The sequence below is a fragment of the Synchiropus splendidus genome, chromosome 13, assembly GCF_027744825.2.
Source record: "Synchiropus splendidus isolate RoL2022-P1 chromosome 13, RoL_Sspl_1.0, whole genome shotgun sequence".
Taxonomy (NCBI): domain Eukaryota; kingdom Metazoa; phylum Chordata; class Actinopteri; order Syngnathiformes; family Callionymidae; genus Synchiropus; species Synchiropus splendidus.
The window spans coordinates 5310907-5333705 of NC_071346.1; positions in this window are offsets into that span (position 1 = coordinate 5310907).

Genomic DNA, 22799 nt, shown 5'->3' on the forward strand with positions numbered 1-22799 from the left:
GTCTGCTGACCAGGTTTAACCTCAGGGGGCCGCGACACGGAGGGGCAGCGACGCTCCACAGAAACCAGCTGACTGCACAAGTGTTCTCCGCTTGGCTCTTGATTCTCCAAACACGCTGTGATAAGTTCCTCGTGGCCTCCCACCTCTCTCCGGTAGACTGACTGTGGCAATTTAGGCTTTGAGGTGCATTTAGAGACGGAACGTTCTGGAGAGCGTCGGTGAATTTGACGGTTTAGCAGAGAAAGTTCTTCCCTCGGGAGGTCATTACTTTAAACCCTCCTGCAATACATCAATTTCTCATTAACATTTGCATACTGGATCAGTGTGTGTGTGTGTGTGTGTGTGTGTGTGTGTAGTGGGGGTGAAGACTTACACATATATTTATGCAAATTAATTGAAATCAAATCAGCCCGGGGCTCAGGAGGAGGTGGGGTGGAGGAATGTTGTGAAGGGAGTGGGCGGAGCCATGACACCCACCTCATCCCAAAACACTTGTAGCCCCTGTGTGTGTGTGTCGCTTGTCACGTCGTGAGTCGCCACGTTTGACAGATGGGTTGGTAAATACAAGTCGACGAAAGGCACGCACCAAACTGTGTGCTGCGATGACCTTGAAGAGGCGACCTTGACGCGCTGGCATGAGCTCATGAATCTCAGTCGCTTTAATGGTTTGTTTAAACCTAAGTTTGTTTCTGTTGCTGATTCATTTTGAAAAGGCATTTCTGAGCAACTTTACTTTCATTTTTATACTTATACATTTTTTTATAATTTTAATATTTTATATTTAACTGTTTTTCACCAGTCTGTCACTCACATAATTTTATATTTTTTATTTCATTTCTATTTATTTTATTTTTTTCTGTAACTTTTCTCACATATGCTTTTTCTATTTTCAAATAATCTATTTTTATACTTATACATTTTTAAAATATTTTTAATATTTTATATTTAACTGTTTTTAACCAGCCTGTCACTCTCATTTGGTCACATATATATATAAATATATATATATATATATATATATATATTTTTTTTTTTTCTGTAACTTTTCTCGCATATACTTTTTTTCAAATGATCTACTTTGAATGTTTGACTTTGTTTATGTAGCTTTTGGATGATTCATTTTTCAATGTTATTATTATTATTACAGAGTTTCTTTTATATGCTTAAATGTTATACTTCAATTCAATTTCAACTGAGATTCCTGGACCGTGATGGCGGCTCATATTTAATACGGCCGTTGTCTTATTGAATGTTTTGCGCGTCATGTGATCAGCGTGTAAATCCAGCCCAGGAACTCGCGCAGTTATTCTTAGTTCCGCCGCCCATGAAGCCTAATGAGTCCATAACTTGGCCGTAAAAGCTGAATTATCAAACAGCAGCTAAATATTTTATGAAGGCACCGGCTGCACAAACTAAACCTGCGGGCGCCGCGCGCTAATTTATGGCCCTGTAATTTCAATCTGGCAACAAAATGAAGATGATTAATATTTATGATGTGATTAGCATAGCGTTAGCATGTTAATTTGGCAACGTTAGGGACCAAATTGTTTAAAGGAACTTCATTAAGATACAGGGCTTTGAGGTTTGGAGCCTGGAGGTAAGCCCCGCCCACCAGGTCATGTGATCCATGAGCAGAACTGTTGATTCTTCAGTGATAGTCCTCAACAGTCGCTAGGAAGATGTTGGCTGGTCCTGAGGAGGAGTTGACTCGCAGCGTGACACACTTACACGCGATTACATAATCTGCTCTGTAGCGGCGCTCGGTTGCCAGTTCAAATCCTGAAGGACGCGGCTGCGATGGAAGCATTTCGAATCGTGGAAGGATCCCAGCAAGGGACGAACATCTTCTGTTCTCCTCTTCAAAGAAGAAACCGTTTTAGAAACAGCCAGTCTGACGTCCTCCAGAGGGCTGAAGCGGGCCAGACTAAACCCCCCCGAACCCCTTCTCAAGTCGGGGGACAGCTTCTTCCCCTCATCCGAGTCTCAGCAGACGTGAACCGAGACGCACAGAGCTGCTCGAATATTCACGAAGCTTTTGTCACGGTCCAGAAAACTGTTGTGAGACCGGAGGTTTAAGAATCCCAACTTAGTGAGGGAACGTAGGAGAGAAGTGGAGGAACATGAGGAGACAAGTGGAGGACCATGAGGAGACAAGTGGAGGAACATGAGGAGAGAAGTGGAGGAACATGAGGTGGGTAGTGAGGGAACATGAAGAGAGAAGTAAGGGAACATGAGAAGAGAAGTAAGGGAACATGAGGAGAGAAGTGGAGGAACATGAGGAGACAAGTGGAGGAACATGAGGAGAGAAGTGGAGGAACATGAGGAGAGAATTGGTGGGACACGAGGTGAGTAATGAGGGAACATGAGAAGAGAAGTGAGGGAACATGAGGAGAGAAGTGGAGGAACATGAGGAGAGAATTGGTGGGACACGAGGTGAGTAATGAGGGAACATGAGGAGAGAAGTAAGGGAACATGAGGAGAGAAGTAAGGGAACATGAGGAGAGAAGTGAGGGAACATGAGGAGAGAAGTGAGGGAACATGAAGAGAGAGGTAAGGGAACATGAGAAGAGAACTGGAGGAACATGAGGAGAGAAGTGAGGGAACATGAGGGAAATAATGAGGGAACATTAGGAAAGTAGGAAGGAAACCAAAGGAGAGAATTAAGGGAATATGCGGAAAGTAGGGAGGCAATATAAGAAGCAAAGTGAGGGAACATGAGGAAAGTATGGAAGGAACGTAAATAGAGAAATGACGCAACACGAGGAGAGTAGGGAGGGAACACAAGGAGAGTAGTGAGGGAACATGAGAAAAGCCGTAAAGGGAACATAGACAGAGAGGTGAGGAAACATGAGGAGAAAAGTGAGGGAACGTGTGGAGGGAAATGGACAACAAGAGGAGGCAGAAGACGGAGACGTCCGCCCTCTTTAGTGCGACACTCTGACTCGGAGTCTCACAGATCTTCTCTGTAAATGTCATCCCACTTCAGGCGTCGCTCTGAAAATGTCACCCCACTATTCTTTCATTAGTTCTGCGTCTCTCATCAGAGGGGATCACCGGGTAAGACCGCAGCGCGCCTGTGTGCCGAGGTGAGGGATGATGGGGTGTTTGCTGCTGAGCGGGGGAAAGAGAGCTGTCAGTCATTGGCTCATGGACCTGGTGCACTGATGATCTGTGGAGGCTGCAGAGACTCTCTCTGTCGCGCCTCTCGACTTGTCTGATCCTCAGAGTGAGTCAACACTGAAGCCTTCCACATCACCCCCAACGTCTCCCGGCAGAGAGGCGGAGGCCCCGTCCATGAACCTGGGCTTAAACTAGAACCAGAGCAACAGTACATTTTAAGCACTTCCTCCTTCCTCCTCCTGAGCTTCATCGTCATTTACTGAAGTCATTTATTAGTTTCTCATTTCAACTCAGCTCAGAATGTTCCACGGTTCAGACACGTTTTAGGACGTTTGCTCCGACTCTGATGTCTGTGGATGACACGGCGATTGAAGGAAAGAGAGGATGAGAGAAACTCACACACACACACACACACCAAAAGTGATCGCTCCGAGCGCTAATATTTGCTAATGAGACTGTCTGCTGTTGCCATGGCGACGTGCCCGACGCCTCCGTGGCAGCAGTGACACCGTCGACACCAACTGATGATCCGAGATGCATTATGGAGCGACATCACCCCCTTTGTCCCCGCGCTGTGAGCGACCCCATCTGGCTGCTGTAACCTCCTCACCTTCCTCACCCTCCTCATCCTCGCCAGACTGGAGGGGCGACAGGATGAAACTAGAGTTTGGGTGATGAGGAAACGTCTGCCGGGTCTGAAGCGGCGCTGCGGTCCAAATGTGGCGGCTGAGTGCCAGCTGCAGCAAGGTCAGGGGACACTTTCAACCTCATTCAATCACTTACAAAACTTTAATCCTGCGATGGAACGGTGACCTGGAGCGTCCAGTCAAATACCCGACCAAAGTGGAGGTCACCATGTTTCCATGGGAGGCTGAGGGACAGCAGGCAGAAGAGCCCTGCAGAGGACTGGTCTCTCAACAGGACGAGCAACGGACCCAATCCTTCCACCACCAAAGGTTTTCTGAAGTTTGCCGGAGAACTTTGGCCACAGGACCAGGAAGTGTCCCGCCCCTCGCTGCTCGGAAGCTCCGCCCACTTCCATCTCATGACTCAAAGGTCGACCTCTCGCTCTCGCTGCCTCGGCACGACCAGATGACGGCGCTCCCGCTCCCATCTGTCCGGGCCCGACGCCACGCTCACAAACAGAACCGGCACAGATTGCCACCATGGTGTGACTTCGCAGGCACAGCGGGTCGCGGCGCTCGCCGAGGCCTCGCCGTTCCTGCGTCCCACATGACCCCGCTGGATGTGAGACTCCGCGAGCGCACGGATGCTCAGTTGGGCGTCGAACAATCTGTGAGGAACGTGTCACTGCTCGGCTGCCGCGAAGCCACTTCACACTTTGGAGTTTAGACTTAAGACGTGTGATTGTTCCTCGGTGACGGTCAATTGAATTAAGAAGCTGCTGGTTAATACGACGGTCGCATTTCAGTCCAAGAACTTTCTGCTTCAGCCTCAATGTTTTTCAATTCAGATTCAAACATGTGTTTCTCAATTTTTCAGAGAATTTTAGAGTATTTGAAAACAAAATCAACAAAGGTTGAAAACACACATTTTTGCTACATATCACCTGTCCATAATATATCTATATACTTGTTATTAATATAGTTTTTCATCCTTTTTTTCTAGTTTATGATTATTTTACTGTTTTGAAGGTCAACGTTTTTGACATGTCATTAGAATTTTTGTCCAAAATATTATTCATTCATGATAAATCTCTTCATTGTGAGACACAACTTTATTTTATTTTATTTACTTAAAAACAATCTTATTTTTAGATTATTTATTGAGCATTTTTAACACCTTTTTCTTAAATTATTATTATTATTATTATTGCATTTACTAACAAAATTATTTATAGTTTTCAATAAAATCTTCATTTACATAATTTGCTCATGAATTCTACCTTTATTTATGACATTTATTTCCTATTTTTCTTTTTAATTAATACAGACCAGCCTCACTCTGGCTTGGGAACACCTCAGCCGCCATCAGAGAAATCTCTGTTGCCATGGCGACTCAGGATGAGCGGCCATTTTTCCATCAGAAGACCGAAGTGAGCGGTGAAAACAAAAACTGATTCCTCCTGAAGCCGGGCCTCGGTGGTGACCCGGCTCCGCCCCGGTCCTGGTCACCACCATCCGTCAGCGTGGCGGCTGGTAATTACACTTCATGTTGTGCTCTGTACATGAGAGTCTTCATTAGAGTGGCTGGAAACATTAGAACGCCGGCACCGTAAAACACCAGGCGCTAATGAAGGAGTCGCTATTTTCCATTAACTGGCCTCATCGCTCCAGTAATTGAGTTCTAAGATGCTAACAACCCAACATTTTTAATAATGTTGGGTTGTTAGCTGCCCGTGCAGTCTTACGTGAGACCTGGGCTCGGCAGGGGGCGCCAGTGAGAGCAGGTGGAGCCAAGGCTGTGACTCCAGAGTCATTAGTCGCCTCCGATCAGGAGGCGGAGAGAAACACGATCTGCGCTTCAGAAGACGAGAACTCTGACCCGCTTTAATGATCCACTTCACAAGTGCATCTACAAGCGAGGAGGTCATGACGCGGCCCGGGGGCCACATTAGGCCCCGAAAATTCCGAATACACAACTGTCTTCTTCCTGTTTACTCTCATCATCATGGCTCTTTTTGTCCTTTTAACATAAGAGCTTTCAGTGGCGTCCCACACAGCTGCGAGCCTCCTGATATTCAAACCAAACTTTCACAGTGAAACCACCCAGATGGTGCTGATGTGACTCCGCCGTCATTGTTGTCACACCTCCGAGCGCAGCGCTTCCTGTGATTGCGGCCCCGGCAGGAAGTGGTCTGGACCTTCAGATCAAACTGGTTATCTCTTATCAGCGAGCGCAGAGCAGCTGAGAGAAGAGACGGACGGCTCCTTTCAATGGAAGAAACCAACCCAAGACTTGGTGCCGGAGACGGCGGAAGCGTGGCAAGGTCAGATAAGAACTTCCTGGTGACGTCGGCCCGGGCTTTGAAGCGTGGAGTGGAGAGGCTGAGCGTGTTGAGGGAGGAATTCGTGCAGAGTGTGAGGTCCTGGAGAAACACACGAGACCACACATAGCAACAAACACATGCATCAACTGTCGGGTGACGCAGTTACAGGCCTTCATTGTCGTGCTATTGTGAGACGTCTTCAGCAGCGTTAGTGTTGGCGAGACCTCCAGATGAAAACTGCTGGACCCATGAACGTCTCCAGCAGACCTGAGACATCTCCAGGTGGATGCGGGTTTATGGCTGGATCCATGGGAACCGAAGGCCGCTGTGCTCACAGGACTGTTTACGACCAGCGACTCGCTGCATTTCCCGTGATAACATTGTGCCCCCACAGCAGGAGCACTTCCTGCCCGAGGGGCCGCCCCGAGACCAGCAGAAGAAACGCACCAGCATCTCCAAGGTTTGGACTCAGGATGGCCTGAAGGTGACAATCCAGAACAAGTGTTTCCTTCCTGCTGCTCCAGACCCCCGCGCAGGAAGACCACAACAGAAGCCACACAATGAGGTCAAGCAGGGACCCATAAAGTTGGAGGGGAGGGCTCATCTCAGCGCTATTGGAGAGCGAAAACACCGCTGCGACACTGTGGGCATCGATGTCGCCTCATCAGTGTGTTTATCCACACCACAATGATTTTGTTTCACTGTCACTATTGTGTTTGTTGCTGCGTTTGTTGATGATGTCATCGCATTGTACTTAAACAATAGTTTTGTTTCATTATTGTCTTTTGTTTTCAGTTGTTCTGTCGTGTTTATCTTCCATCACCGTGTACTGAAATGTGTTGTTTTTGAGCTGCAATATTTGATCATTACCAGTTTGTCTTTTGTGTTACTATTTATTTTGTTTTCCTTCTTCTTCTGTTGTTTTCTTTTCTTTTTCCTTGCTGTGTTTACAGTCATTGTATTGTTGACTGTCTTGGTGATGTTATTCCTTCAGTCTATAAGTGAATCCTTGTCATTCTCCACAGTGTTTATGGTCTCCTCCTGATGTGCGATGGAGTTCTGCTGGTGTTGGATCAGAGTGGAACCTCATTCTGACGCCTCTGAAGACGCCGTCAAGTGCCCAGGGTCCCTCTCTGGCATCAGTATTCCTCCGGTGGACTCGGCCGCCGCCCCGCCTGGCGTCCTGTTAGCAGGGTCTCAGCACACACTCAATATCTTCTCACCAGCGCGTCTGCGGCCGCGGCAGCCGGCTGATTGTGAAAGATGATGCGTCGCGTCCCGCTAACAGGTTCACGCGAGGCCTGATGCTGAAGCCACGCTGGGCTAATTCAATCCTGCCGGAGTCCCGTCTCTGTAAAAGGGGTCAGGAAGGGGGGGGAGGGGTGGGGCAGAGGCAGAGAGACCATGTGTTGGTAAATAAGTGTGAATTCATAAGCTGAAAATGGACAGATGAATCGCCAGTGCTGTTGTTCCTGGCTGCTCCAGCAGACCCTTGTTTGGCTGCTTGACTGCTGGCCACTGCAGACAGGTGAGACCCCCCCTCCCTCACTCCTCACTCCCTCACTGTCATCCTTCAGTCAGTACTGACTCTGGCCGGCCGGGGCGCAGAATTGTTGTTTGTGCAGGTTCAAGCGAGGCCTGATGCTGAAGCCACGCTGGGCTAATTCAATCCTGCATGAAACACTGATGACATCACATCTGGCATATTTTAACCACACGCCTAACATTTATTTCCACAAAATACAATGTTTGTCATCGGATAGTCTGCGAAGTTTATGTCCGTTCTGATCTACATTGATGCATCACAGTCGATAGTTCCATTAGATATTTGATACTGATGCATATTTCCCCCAGGCAAATAAATCAAAATGTACCTGGAGGTGTATACCTGCCTACAAAAGAGTATATTGTGATTTTTGTGGGATGTAAAATAAAAACAATACTCTACGTGTCAGCCAATCACGACTCGTGGTTCCGCAGACAGCGGAGAAGAACGGACATAAACTTCACAGACGATCCGATAACAAACATTCTATTTTGTGGAAATAAATGTAAATAAAGAGCTATTAAATCATTTATTTCAATTTCCTCTGGCTCATTAAAACATTAAAAAAGTAAAAGATATCGCGGCAGGTAGGACACGTTTGCTACCTACAGCGGGGCTGAAACTCAAATGAAGTTGTCCACTCATGAAGAGCACTTCTTCCTCTGCAGATTTGAGGTCTTACTTGGACTCCCTCCGCTCTCCTCCTGACACACATTCCCAAACTTCGGTCCGGGCTGCAGCTGGGGTGACTAATGGACCTCTTCCGTGCGCGAGTGCTTCTTCCACAGCGACATATTTAATTTAATTCCGCGTTAATACGGAGCTGCTTTCATCCGCCGGCTGCCTCTGATGTAACGTTTAAGACTCCTTGTTAGAAGAATCCTGCTGGATGTTCTGTCACGCTTCTCCAGTGTCCTATTTTCAGACAGTGTGGTCATAATAAAACATCTCATCCCCAAATGGATTTTTCTTCCTCTCATCCCGAGCAGAAAGAATCGCTTTAGTGAGGACCAGAGCTGCTTCTTCTCAGGAGCACAGCGCGTCCCACATGGCAGCGGTCGACATGAAAGAGCAGGAATTCGGGCCCCGGCGACACGCGGCCCCAAATTGTCTCACATTTTCATACTCGGAGTGTGTTCGGCGGCGGCGGCACTGCCGCAAACATGGCTCTCCAGATACAATAGCGAGCCGCCGTGAAATTGCTTTTCATTACGAGAGCGCGGCGGCATGAAAGAAAACGCAGCATCTGAAGATATGAGCATCTAAAATAGATCTGGAATGTTCTGGGATACGTGTGCGCTTTCATTAGGACCTGACAGGAAACACTGTCCAGCCTCACTCCTCCACACCACAACAATCTTCTGTCCCCCTGCCAGGGAAAGAAGGGCGACACGCAGTTGTGTTGCAAGTTGCCAGCCATTTTTTTAACTGTCATATGTTGTGAAGTTGTGGTTGTGATGTGAGTCACTTCTGTGTAGCTGCACTTCTTGTTTTTTACTATACCGACACCGCCTTTGTGTTAGCATCTGTTGTCGTTTGTGGTTTTTTGATTTATTCATTTTTTTGTAGTTGTTTTTTTTTATGTCTGTAGTTGTTACTGTGCTTGTTTCTGTCGCGTCGCTGTTGTCATTTGTGTGTGTTTGATGAATCTCACTGAAAAAATAAACTGTTTCCTCTGCAGTGGAGCTGCTCATAACCGTTTATTACAGTTTGCTGTTTACTTGTGGAACTGTTGATGTTTTTGTCGTGTTCTTCCATTTCGACTAGATCAAACTGCCTTTATTCTTGCCTCAAAGGTTGCAACACAATAATACACAAAATAACGTCAAAACAATCAATGAAATATACTTTAAAAATTGACATTAAAATGAAGGAACAGTCCACTACTGTGCCGCCTGACAGCGGTGGTCAGGAAGGAACGATGGAAGCCGGGATTGGGCCACATCTGGTACGGCAAGTCACCTAAATATACATCCCAGATCCGGTACTGATCTGGCTGAAACTTGACAGTCAGATTCCAGCATCCGACTCCATCAGAGGCAATTGGCACGTCTGATTCCTAAGCGAATCTGAGGGCTTGTATCTATCAGAGTGAGGAAGGTCTATTTGTGGGATTGTGTTTTGTGGGTCTTAAGTTGTGTTGTCTAGCTGTCGCTGCAGTTGTTAGTGCGTTCAGATGCGTTGTTTAGAACAGTGATTCTTAACCACAGGGCCGGGGCCCATGGTTGGGCCGCGAGCGCCCCCTAGAGGGCAGGTAAAAGCTTTTTTGTTTTACACCTTTGGGGCCGTGGGACGCTCAGTTTAAATACATGAGTCACATATGGTGGCAGTAGTGTGTCACTGAATTGACTTGACAGCTGCAAATCTGTGGTAGTTACCAACGATGGAGAAGTTTTTGGAAAGAGAAAATGATAAAGAAAGTGATGCTTCCCCCAACAGTAAACACTGTCTGTGAAAGCACCTGTTCAAGAAATATTGAAAATTAAAAATATTTTATGGCGATATTTTCATTTACACTTTACTTATATCTTCTTTGGAGTTTAAATAAAATATATGATTTTTATTTTATGATATTTAGTGTGTGTCTCTGCAGCTCGGTCGACCATGAAAGTGAGTTTCCAGCTGAAAAGCAGCAGCTGGTGTTTCCGGGTCGCAGAGCACGAGGGCTCCTCCTGCACACGCTCAGAGGAACCTGGTCTGGAGAGAAGAGGCTCGGCGGCTAACAAGCCCACACTGTGCTCCCTGAGGATTCAGACGACAAACTCCAGCACGAGCCAGTGTCTGACACGAATCTTTATTTTCCCCTCAAAGCCGCGAGCAGATGAATCGACAGTTTGACACGGAGTTAATGAATCGCTCGCAGCCTCCTCGTCGTGACTAATCCCGAAGACTAATCCCGTTGTAAACGATCGACCCCTCGTTCTCCACAGAATCCACAAAGATCCACAGCCACACAAACATCTGCGGCGCTGCTCGCCGGAGATACCAGTTCCATTCCTCTGAACCTGAGCCCAAACCATTTCACTGCCTTCTGTCGCTCTCCTTCAGCACATGAAGACACACACTCCTGTGGAGAGGAACCAACCACACACACCTGACACGGCCCACGCAGACCCACAACACAGGCAACCGTCGACTCGCACTCACCCAGCAGAGTCGCACACGCCGTCGCCACGCTGGACAGCGACAATCGGAAGATCATCAACACTCCTCGGACCTGGATTAAGAAATGTGTTCTGCTCCAGCGGGATTATAGTCACATGACTTGACTACACAACAAAGTCAGTCCAACACAACCAATGTGTGGCAACATGATTTAATCAAGGAGTTAATACAGCTCATCTCAATAATCCCATCCTGAGATTAACATTGTGCCTCTGTGTTTCCAGGACGATATCGCCGCCTCCGGAACACACACCTGCGTCGCACACCTGCGCCACACACACTTGTTGCCACCTTGATCTGAGACGGTGTGTTTCCGTCTTCAGCGGGATTATCTCGCCTCTCGTATGCTAATCACAAACACGCGGCGCTTCACAGGGCCGTTTACGCCACGAACAAATACCAGCCGGAACAAAGCCATCGCTTGATCATATCTGTGTGCGTGTGTGTGCGTGTGGAAGGATCAAACTGGTGCCAGCAGGTTCCTTGTGTTCCATTTAAAAGACTCTTTTGATCAATTCTCCAGAGACCTGCTGCTCTGTAATCTATCATTGGACGTGTTCATTACTCTGTGTGTGTGTGTGTGTAGCACCGCGGCGCACACACACACACACACACACACACACACACACGCATGGGAATCAACATTAAGCAGCACATCAGCTCACCATATGCTGCCATCAGCACCAGGAGCTTCAATTAACAGGCTTCTGATGCGCCGCTCGTCGCTCGCCTCATTAACTTCTAACGTGAGTTCCACCGAAGAAGCCGACCCGAACCTCAGAGACTTCAGAACCCGGGTCTCACTTCGGGTCCCTCACCTACAAGTCCGAGGTCGCGGCGTGCCAGCGGAGTCAGACCTTCTGATGTCTCAGCTCGCTGCTCCTCTGATGCCATGGACAGAAGCAGACACAGGACTCACCATGATGGCGTTTTGCTAGCATGTGGCGTGACCAGCGGGGGGCGCCCTGGATGAGCAGCCACCCTCCTCTACTGCCAAGTAGACTTGACCTGTCCAGCTAATCACATGACTCCTCATGAAGTGGGTCAAACCTCAACAGTCGAATGAGTCGCTCACTGTATTGACCAGGTTTAACTTCTTCCTCTCGCTTCATCTGTACGAGTCGCAGTCACACACGTGCTGAGCTGAGAAGGTGTGGCAGAGAGGTGGGCTATTACATTTCATAAAGGGCCACGTTAGAAACTGTGTCTGTTGTGAGGGACCATCATCATAATGGCTACAAAACATGATGGCAAAATATCAAAAATATATACTTTAGTATCGAGGACAAAATAAAAAAAAAAAAGATTAAATGCAAGGATATTAAGACGTGTAAATATGCCATGAAACATTTCATTTTGTACGCATTTTATTATTTATTATTTATTAATTTATTTAATATAAATCAACATACCTATGGGCCAGATGTTCAAGACAAAAAGGTAATTTATTACAAAATATATTTTCAATATTCCTTCAGCATATTTTGAGGAACAAGAAAAACACACAAAAATGGCTAATGAAAAGAATTTATATTTATATTTATATTTATATTTATATTTATATTTATATTTATATTTACTGCTGAAGTGGTGGTAGTGGTGACTAAAAGAGAAAGAAACAGAAAAATTACAACATATCAGTTATAGTTTTAGTCTGACGTGAAAAGGGCCATGAAAATACAGGCATCAGGCCCCATATGGCCCCGGGCCGCACGTTGCCCTGGTCTGGTGGAGCATGAGGCTGGTGAGCGAGAGCTTAGTAGAGAGAAGATTCATCACAGACCTGATCCTCAGCTGGAGCCAGACTCAGAACACCTCCCAAGATCTTCCCCGACACACCGCGCTGCTCCGCTCAACAGACTGCTTGCATGAAGAGGATGGAGGTTGCCGTGGCAACGGTCATTGGCTTGCATGTGTGATCGGCAAATAAATTGAATCAAATTGACGGACGAGTGAAGACGGCGCTAAGCAGCATCCCTCCACGTTCGGCTGCCATCGCAAAGCTGGGCCGTTAATTGGTTGCCATGACGACGATCCTTCTCAAATTGTAACGCAGACCTTTGGAAGCGATGAGGACTGCGAGCCGTCGTCCTGAAACTGATATACAAGTCTGAACTTGTCTCTCCTTGCAAGAGCACATTTCTACACTAAAATGTGTTTTTTTTCTTTGTTTTTCTTTCTGCTGTCATTTTAAACACATTTTTATCTTCGTAATTTTTAACATATAATCAAATTCAATAATTGCTAATCGCTAGCTTTTGCCTTGTCATGTAATATTTAAAAAAATGTAATATTAAATCATGAATATTTTGCGACGTGTTTTTGTTATTATTCCAGTTGTCACTGTGTTTTGTGATTGCTAGCTATTTCCTCTGGTGTTTCGTTCGACTAGCACAACACATGAATACGAGCAAAAATGATCGCAACAACAGCACAAACACAAGGTGGCGTATCTTATTTTCACTGCGTAAATCATGACTGAATCAGAAATGCAAGTTTGAAAAGTAACGTTTCAAGTTTCAGGAAAGTCTTTAGAAGCTAAGAGCTCATGCAGCATGAGATTTCATTCCAGCCTGTGAGCTAATGGTGCGTTCCACTTGTGCTAGCACCTGAGAGAGTGAAACAGGGGCCCGGAGGAGGAACCTCCTTGCTCCAGCTGAAGCTCCGGAGGGACTGTCCTGAAACGCTACATCAGCAGAAAACCAGAGACGACAGATCGACGCCTCCAATAATGGTCTCCCTCTCTGCTCCATTTTTCTCAAACCACTTTATTCGGCGGCCAACGATCAAGGTAATTAACGTCGGCCGAAAGAAGCCGTTAGCGGCGGAGCGGCGACTTCATCTGCTTTCTTTATTGATGCTGTCAGTCGTGGCGCTGCGCCACAATAGGCCATTGTTCACCTGCGCGACGTGAGTGATGACTGGCTGCGCGGCGGGGTGGCGACACCTGGACACACACACACGTGCGCGCACACACACACAGTGAAGGTTTTGTGATTTGAAATTGGACTCATTTTATTTCTATCATGGCGCAGTTGCCATGGCGACCATCAGTGCTTCGATGGGACTCCAGGATGTGACAGCTTGTTACCGCGACAAATTGCGTTAGCCGTCGGGTACAGATGTAGCACGAGATGTAGCACGAGTATAGTGATTCCCGCTATAACCCCGGCCAACTGGACACAACTGTATAGGACGAATGCTAACAATGCTTGCATCCCTGACCACCTTTAGCTCACTGGGCTGTTAGCACGCGACAAGTTGACGACACAAGATTGTGACACGACAATAAGCGGGAAAATATTCACCTATTCTGTCATGGTCAGATTCTCATTTCTGATTGGTCGCTTCACTACAAGGGTGTCTTGTAAGCGCCTTGCTATTTGCTCTTGTCTTGTGTTGAAGCTAACAGGTGTAGCAAAAGAATTAAGGAACAAGTGAATGAACCACTGAAGCAAGATCTGACCAACAAATCATCAAAGGAGGTGTTTTTAATCTCTGAGTAACATTAGCAGCGACGCTAGTGCAAACGCTAGTATCTTAAATTGTGTTAGCGGCGACAACAGACGCTTCAGATGAGTCCTCATCGAGGAGCGATCACCCAACTGAACATTAACTGACTGACCCGACTCTTTGAACACGTCACATGGCATCTGTTCGGCGGCCCCCGTGGGGGGGCGGGGTTAATGATTCCCCTGGACGCCGGCGGTCAGTTAGATGGATGCGTGGCCTGAACACTGTTGTGGCTGATAAAGTCGAGGGGGAGTTGCCGAGTGTCCGGGACGCTGCGAAGCCCTTTGCTCCCCATTTGTCAGACGCACAACACACACACTTGTGCACACGAGGCACGGGGGATTCACGGCTCCTTCTGGATTAATGACTCGAGCTTGCGGGAGACACGTCTCGCCTCGCACTCTTTGCACTTCATCAACACGCCGAACATCAAGTGAGCAACACTCGATTCAAGTCAGTGGGCCGAGCGCCTCGGAAACAATGTAAAAAGGAAGTCTCTGTGTTCCTCTGACTCAGCCTTCTGACTCAAAGTGGCCGAGTTACGAGTCACTGTAGCAGCATCTCCCACCACTAGAGCAACATATTATATTTTCTCTCTGACTGAGGAATCTCAGGTGTCCCTAGACCCCAGTATGTATGTGAATGAGCCATGACTCACAAAGAACAAATCCTACAGTCTGTTTTCTGCTTGAGTCCACTTCATCTTTGTAGTTGTGTTCCTGAGGTGTGACCCTTTGTGGATAAAGCCTTTGAGTGAGTCCTGCCACAAGTCCTACGGAGTGCAGCGGTGCGTGTTGCATGACTCATGAATCGGTCAGGTGACCCGCCAGGCGTCACCATCTTCAACAGGGTGTGAGTTGAATCCATGGGTTCACTGAATCCCACACGTCTGAGTGAGTCTCAGCAGATCTCAAGTCAACCAGTTTAACAGCTCCATTAACACAAGTCACTCACACGACTCACTCTGTTCCGTGACATAACCGAAGAGCGTTTGTGTGTCAGAGACTTGCAGCTGAAGGTGAAGGACTCGGCCTCTCCAGCAGAATAAGAAGTCCAGCATCTGCGCGGCGCTAGCTTCAAGTAGATGGAGCGTATTTCCAAACAGAGCGTATTTGAATAAGCAGCTTTCAGCCGCAAACACTTAATGGCACAATAAAGCGCCTCAGATGGTCTGCACGTCCTCCCTGTGACATAAACACATCATCCTCTTACAGCAGCAACATCTGCAGCACCGTAAACACGTCTGAGAGGAACCTTCCGACGCTCCACTAGACAAATAGTGGTAAACAAACGCCTGGGCTTTATTTTACTGCGCTAATTCCTCACAAACGTTTACAACCTGCCAAGACAAACGACAGCTCAAAGGAACACAAATGACTCGGCGCCGCGATAGCTTAATTGCTAATCTCTTCTCTTCGGACACTGTTTGTTTCATTTCATTAGCCTGGCTGTGGCGATGCTATCGCGCCGCTAATTAACTTGTTGGATTAGTCGGGTTCTTCACGGTCCACTGGCGGCAAACAGTCGGGCGCCGTGCAAGACTGCAGGATGTTGAGTTTTACTGAGCTCACTGGTGAAGCTGCGGGAGGTGGACAACTACGACGGCTGAGGTCGCAGGGGCAGCAGCTCAGGTCAAGAGGCCCAACGGAGCGCTTCATCCCTTGGCTCAGCTCAGTCAGTCCTCGTGTCTGAAGACGGGACACGACGTGCTCTTGACATTTGAAACCTTCTCTTTTTTAGCGTCTTTTTTTGGCCAGTCACTAGCGATGCTAACCAGTAGCATTATGGTTAGTTCAGAATCAGAATCAAATTTATTGCCATGGTCAGTGGGGATCCCACCAACTAGGGAAGTGGTTTGGAATAAAGCGCTGTCAAAAATAAAAATAAAAATAAATAACCCAACATTTTGCCGCCGTGTTTGTTATTGTTAAACCAGAATGAACTGAAGGAAAAACACAGAGTTGTCCACAAACACCTTCATCCAAAAACAGCAGGGAAACATTCTCAGCTAACAACGTCGATGCTAGCAATGAAAGAGTCCTCCAAATGTTTCCAGCTAGCCGCAGGAAGTTACTGCTTTTGTCAATTCAGTAGTCTGCTGTCAGGCAATGCTTGAGACGAGGTGGTGAGCGACACCGACTGCTCCTCCCAGAACATCAGGACCAACTGAAAGCCTTGCTACTTCATCTCCACCTGTGGCCCTGGTTTGGACCTCTGGACCCAATCTAGCAGGACAAAGCGCCGGGTATCTCCGCGTGACCGGCGCTGGACAGGATAATGTCCGGGCGTGTGATGGACTCTGACCCGACCTCCGTCCACTCCAGCACAAATCCTCCCACGAGCCGCTCGGCGGCCACATTAAGAAGGTTTTAACTCCCGACACCTCGACCGTCCTCCCTCCGCTAAGACGGATAAGGCAGCGTAGCAGCCTTGAACGGGATGGAATAAAATCAGAGGGGGATTTGAGGGGATTTGTGGCGTCTTGCTCACGGTTCCCTCCCGGAGCAGGCGAGTGCGTCTGAGAAACATCAAGACGTGTGAGACATTCAGTCTTGACCTTGCCACCGTTGCTATTTCCTCCTGGCTGTTGCCCGGCAACGTGCGAGGGAAAAAGGCCAGAGACACAGAGACGTCAGTCGTGTTTGTACAAGCTTTTGAAAAGATGTTTCCTGTCGCATCTCTGGCGACCGCATAAACAAACACAGTGGAAACCGTGAAAACCGTCACACCACTTTCTGTTAGCTTAGCTTAGCTTAGCTTGCTAGTGAGAAGTTTGATTTAAGTTTTGACTGTGGAGGGAAGACCTGGAGAAACTTTCCGGATCCGTCACGAAGAAATCCGTGGCACTTATTTTATGGCCGGTGATTTATTGCCATGCGTGCTACTGTCCTTGTCAACACGCGTCCAGCTATCTCCGCCATCGTGTCGTGACGGCGCGCGGCGATGAAACCTCCGAAGGCGAAGCTGCAGGTCTGCCGTGTCACTCCGCCTCCGATGATGGATAACTGGCCAGCAGATGTTACAGGAAGTGGCCCCTCGATAACCGTCCCAGCGGGGCCGTGATTAGAGTTCACTGCCCCTCCTCCTGGTCCCGGCAGTCCATCCATCACCGGCGGAGATTAGGAGCTGCCCTTGACTGTCAGGAGAGAGTGTTGATGGAGGAGGCGATGATGAGATGCGCCGATCGGAGAGGCGCGTCGGCGTGAGAGTTCGGACTCGGAGGAAGATGAGGTGGGCGCCGCTTGTAAATCACTGAAGAACACCCCACAGGGGGCGCCACTGAAGGAAGACTTCCTACCTCATTGGAGATTCAGGTTTAGCCGCTTCCCGAACTCACACAAGTGTTTGTTTGAAGACAAACAAAAGCGGAAGCGGTGGAAGAACAAACGCTCTCACCGGGTTTGACAGTTCTGACAGTGATTCCTCTATCTGCCGCCTGAGCAGCAGGTTGGCGGGGTTTCTTTATCTGAGCGGCGGGTGAGGGGAACGGTAGAACGTGTCGCTTGACGGAATGGAACCGACGACAAAGAGCTCGGTGAGAGGGAACGAGAGCCAGATTAAAGTGAAGGAAATAAAAAGGCTGCGAACTATTGAGCGAGGTATCAGGCCGTGTCCGCCGCCATCTGCACGCCGGGCCAAGAACCCATTTAAATTCAGGACGATTAGAGTGTTTCTAAATCCTGCAGTCGGCTCGACGCCGCCGGAATAGAAAGGAGAAGGAGATGAGCGGCACTTCTTTTTGAGAAGCGCTGACATCCAGGTTCAGCAAGCTCTTTTGGAGTTAAGCTCTCAAAGGTCACCAGAGTCTCTGATGGTGGACGCAAATGTTACCACTTCATGGGAGCGAAATACCAAACCGTCAGCTTCCCTGTTGCTCGCCTCCACCCTGAGCGCACTTTCCTCTTCGCCTCCTGTCCTGGAGTCGAACTCTTTTGGAGCGTGGGGCAGCAGGTCGCGCTGGTTCTACGCACAGGAACATCACCGCCTGCTCCTGTCGACACCTCCAACCTGAGGAGGCTCTTCCTCTGCCTGGCAGGTATGAGGGAGGGTCGGGGTGAGCCGGGTGAGGAGGGGTCTCCTGGGCATCAGCCAGCAGGGTAAACAAGCTTCAAAGCCCCAGCAGATGACAGCGACTTGACCTGAGGTGGAGCAGGGCTCATTAGTCTCTGCAGGAAGCATCTGGAGTCATCGCTGTGCTCTGACTGAGAATCAGCTCCACAGCTCACATTCATAAGCAACAGGTGGCACAAACCGCAGCGCCGGCTCAGGAGAACCATGAGTTCTGGTCGGTTCCTCTCCAGGAGAACATGGACCAAATGACCAAACTGACCTCTTTTGGAGGCAGAGGTTCTAATCCAAGTCTCTCCTGGATGACTGAGTTTCTCAGAGAGAGTTGGGAGCCCACCAGTCATGGAGAGACATGCCTTTTGGCTCAGCTCTGTTTCACACGACTTCTCCTCATGATTGAAGATCGATTTGTGCATCCCTCACAAGTGAACAAGACCCTGAGATACATGGTCTCAGACTTGCCCTATGATCACACCAAACCGACTGCATGCGTCAGACCTTCGCGCTACCATCAAGAAGTGAGAGGTGCGACTTGTTTGGGGTCCAATCCAGCGACAAGTTCTGTTCTACTGGTGAGCGCTGATCGTAACGGCGAACTTTAGCTCCGCCTCCTGCAGTTTGAACTACTTTTTTAACGCACCCTGAGAGGCAGGGGGAATTTGCTTCGGCGTCGACTTGGGTGCAGATAAATCTCCAAGTCTCCAAGTCAGAGGAGCTGATCCTCATCATTACAGACGTATCAGCTGATGATGTTTTCGTACACTTCGACGCGTGTCCATGTTTTCCAGGCACGAGGCTCTGATACTGAGGTTCGACAGGTCTTTGTGTCGGTACAGAAAAAAAGACTCCACGAAGATCAGTATGATCAGAGGACTCGGCAGATGTGAAGCAAAGGGCAAGTGTCAAACCGTGGCAGATACATTCCTTCCACACGGCGGGATCCCACTTCACGACAGCTCCTGGAAAGGTCAGAACGTGCGGCTCGGACGCTCGGCTCGGTCCGAGTCTTTAGTTCCACGGTGAGGAAACAAGTCCAGAGGTTGGACGACCGTTACATTATGACCACCTCCCAACCATGTTCTAAAGTAGCTGTGATCTTCAGTACCCAGTGGACCAGCTAGCTCACACACACAGCGCCGAACACACACACGCCTCTGTATCCAAGTCACAGTGCCGGAGTTTTATAACTCATGACTTGGATTCAGCGGCTCCCAGAGATGATTCGATAAAGCCAAAAGTGAAGAACGGATCTTGTCACGCTCCCAAAAATAAATGCAGGCATCTTTTTCCATTAGGCCCCGGGAGCCCCGCGAGGCTTCATCATGCGATTCTAAACTAATCCAGAAACGCAATAAAACTTGCCGTCATCATTCAGCTTAAGTGAGTCGCTCGTAAATTTGTTCTGGGGAATTAGAAAGAAATACGGGGAGCAGCACTAAAATACTTTCTGGTAAACAGATTTATTTATTTAGAAAGCTCCTGGCTCTGTGTGTGTGTGTGTGTGCGCCACCACAGTGACTCTCCAGCGAGCTGCAGCCGACCGGACGTCTAATTTCATTGTCCAGCGATTGGCCGAGCTCACGCTGGCGGAGGCCGAGGACGGGGTAATTAAGCGTTCCACCGTGGCGTCTGGCGGAAGAAAAGCTAATTGTTTGAGCTGACGGCTCCAGAGGAGAAATAAAAATATATTAATCCAGGCTCAGATTGTCTTCACTTATTAAAATCTGACGGACGACGGCGCGGCGGCGCGGCAGTAAAACCCTAATAAGCGTTTATGAGCCCGTGGAAATATGGCCGCTTTGTTTGTGTTGCATTTTTAAAGAGTCGGGGAAAATGATCGCGGCGGTAATAAAAGCCTGACATCAAGAGGAGTCATGAGTTTTATGGAGCTGTGAGTCTGTTAGCAGCGACAGCAGCCAGGGTTAGCTTCCTCCTGGAAGTAGCATCGTGCCAGCCAGCCAGTTAGCAAGGAGACGCTCATGTTTGAGCGAGTCAAGACCCCGAGTCCCTCTTCAGATGTGCGGTGAATATTATTTTAAAGCCAGTCAGAACCCAACTGGAGCCCTTCCATCGTCTCAATCCTCGCACGAACGCCGCCATGAGAGAAAGCGTTTTCTGAGAAGCAGCTTTGCGGATGAACGTGTATTCTGCTGAGGGAACGCTTCGCCACGGGTCTCACCGGCGCCAGAATCGGAGCAGAGCCTTTTGTTTCTTCAGTCTCTGCCGTCCCAGATAAGCCGGATGTGTGGGCTCAGCGCCGCGCTAACCCCCTCAACCGTGTCACGCCGCGACGAGCGGCCAACTCTGGACAATGAGCTGGAGGAGCTAGCCGTCAGCGCGGGGACGTATCTGTTAGCGCGACGCTACGAGAGTCAGGGCTTGATTTCACACAAATCTGTTGTCGGTGACCCCGAGTGAACCCACCACTCCAGAAATCACGCTTCCCCACCGTCCTGAAAACAACATTGGAAATCGAACAATCGTCGAGTCGGCGCTTTTAAGGGCCGAAGCATTTGAGCGACTGTGAATCTGGAGAAAAAAAAGCTCCTGGGCACAAATGGAGGCTCCATTAAGACCGGACACACTAAAAGGTTTTTACAATCTTTGAGGGGAACACACACGCACACACACCTGAGACACACTGGGGATGGTGTGGAAGTGTCTCCTCCACCTGTCACTCATCCTGCTGCAAAAACAACATGACAGGTGCAAGTTCTTCTTATTATATTTATAGAATGACTACATCTAAGACTTCCTCATTTGCCATTCAGTTTTGGTTCTATGAGAAGATTTACGATTAACCTTTCTTTTTTATCCATCCATACTGTACCTTTTTATGCAAGTTTTTGCATTTCAGTTTTGAGCACATTTTCCTCCAAAAATATAAATAAAAATGATGTGTCACTCTCTTACTTTTTGTAAATAATAGATATTTTTGTCACTATTATTTTCTGAAAAAAAAAAACAACACTGAAAATTATTATTATGACCACAACAAGAAGTATTTTTTAAACAAAAATTACAATTATTTACATAATTTATTTACTATTATAGTGTACTAGAAATTTCAACTTATTTTTCCTTGATTATATAGTTTTCCTCCAATTTTATACTTGATTTTTTTCTTTTTTGGTGAAGATTTGCTCTTTTTAAAATGTCTTTTTTTTGCCCTCCCATAGCTCCTCCTTCCGTCCAGACTCAGAGGCGCTGATCCTCATCTTCACTGACCCATTGTTCCGGTGCTCGATGACTCAATCTTGAGGAAGGAGCCTAGAGCCCTGAGAGGTTCCCCATCCATGCTAGGATAAGCATCCCAGCTGGACTCGGAGGCCCCGGGAACCCACTTCAGCGTGTGTGTGATGGCAGCGCGAGAGGAGGAGGCGGCGCCGCGCGACGCTTCTGGTCAGGATGAAGATGGATGACACCGTCGCTCCGGTGTCTGCGGCCTAATAATGTGAATTCATCACTGTCAGCGGCGCGCACGTCCGTTACCGACCCGCATGCTGGACTCACTCAACTCTCTTCCAGACCAGAGACACTTTATTAAAACGCAGATCTGAGCACGTGACCAACTGCTCCTGGTTCACGGTGATCACGACACGCACACACCGGAAGCCAAGCTGCGAACATGGTTCTGTACTTCAGCTTGACGTGATGAGTCACCGCGCAGCCGCAGGTGGGCGGCGACAGCAAACTGCTAATGATCTGAATTATTGTTGTGCTGCGTTCAGGGGGTTCCACCCACACCACCAGTCTACGGAAGTGACGCGACACACAGGCGAGACTGACACAACCAAAGTTTGTCTTGCCCCACACACATTCACAACCATCTCAGACAAACTCACAGCACCACACACTTGGTCAAAACACACACTAACACACTTCTGTGTGTCCTTCGCTCTCTCACACACAACAGATGTTCCGCCGCCACAGCCTTCGACCCACAGGAGCACATCTGGTTCTAGACCCTGGACCTGTGAAACCCAAATCCAGGAGCAGAACGCGGAGCTACCAGGAGGTCGGCGGTGCTGCAGAAGATGGAGACGTCAGTGAGACACCGGGTCAAAACAGTTCGCTGGGTCACGTGCGGCCAGCGACTCCAGTTCACTGATGGTCATCTGTTAGATCCATCAGCACCTCACACACCACCGTGATGATGTCATCAACACGCCACAGCAGCGCACAGCTAACACGGTTCCATGTTGGAATCAGACGGACTACGTTGGTTAAAAAGTGAATATGTTTAAAACATTGCCATATCTACATCAAAAAAGTGACGAATAAATGACAAAAAAACAAAATGTAACTGAATAAAAAAAAAAAAAGATCCTTGGTCCTTTTACAATGTAATCCAACCAGAAGTGAATTATAATCTGGAATAATCTGAGAAAACTGGCCATAATAATTCAGTCAGAGGAGATCATGAGATTAAAAGGG